Source organism: Etheostoma spectabile, chromosome 15, assembly GCF_008692095.1.
Source record: "Etheostoma spectabile isolate EspeVRDwgs_2016 chromosome 15, UIUC_Espe_1.0, whole genome shotgun sequence".
Lineage (NCBI taxonomy): Eukaryota > Metazoa > Chordata > Actinopteri > Perciformes > Percidae > Etheostoma > Etheostoma spectabile.
This window is the reverse complement of record NC_045747.1, coordinates 34,401,070-34,401,296: the sequence shown is the minus strand read 5'-3', so window position 1 is coordinate 34,401,296 and position 227 is coordinate 34,401,070. Positions and strand designations below refer to the sequence as shown.

General features: G+C 43.2%; 2 long non-coding RNA genes across 2 annotated transcripts in view; both read right to left on the bottom strand.

Annotated features, from left to right (window-relative positions):
- LOC116702619 (uncharacterized) overlaps positions 1-209 on the bottom strand; it is a 1,348-nt gene extending 1,139 nt beyond the window's left edge. The window contains exons 1-2 of the long non-coding RNA XR_004335214.1: positions 190-209; positions 27-89 (exon numbers count right to left, since the gene is read on the bottom strand). This is a non-coding gene — a long non-coding RNA (uncharacterized LOC116702619). The remainder of the gene's footprint in view (positions 1-26; positions 90-189) is intronic.
- The window catches only part of LOC116702617 (uncharacterized), a 36,845-nt gene that overhangs the window by 36,101 nt on the left and 517 nt on the right, over positions 1-227 (bottom strand). The window lies entirely within an intron of this gene.

Genomic DNA, 227 nt, shown 5'->3' with positions numbered 1-227 from the left:
GGTCCAGCTCTCTCAGACTAGAGGACTGGGAGCTGAGAACTGAGAACAGAGCTTCACAGCTTCTCTCTGACAGGTTACAGCCACTCAGTCTGAAGATTAGAAAGAAAATTTAAGAAAACAATTACAGAATTTTTTGTTTTCTGAATGAAGAAAACCCCATTTAATCTGGATAGATGTGTGTGCACGTACAGAGCTTTGTTGGAGGCTTTGACCACTGGCAGCAGCCT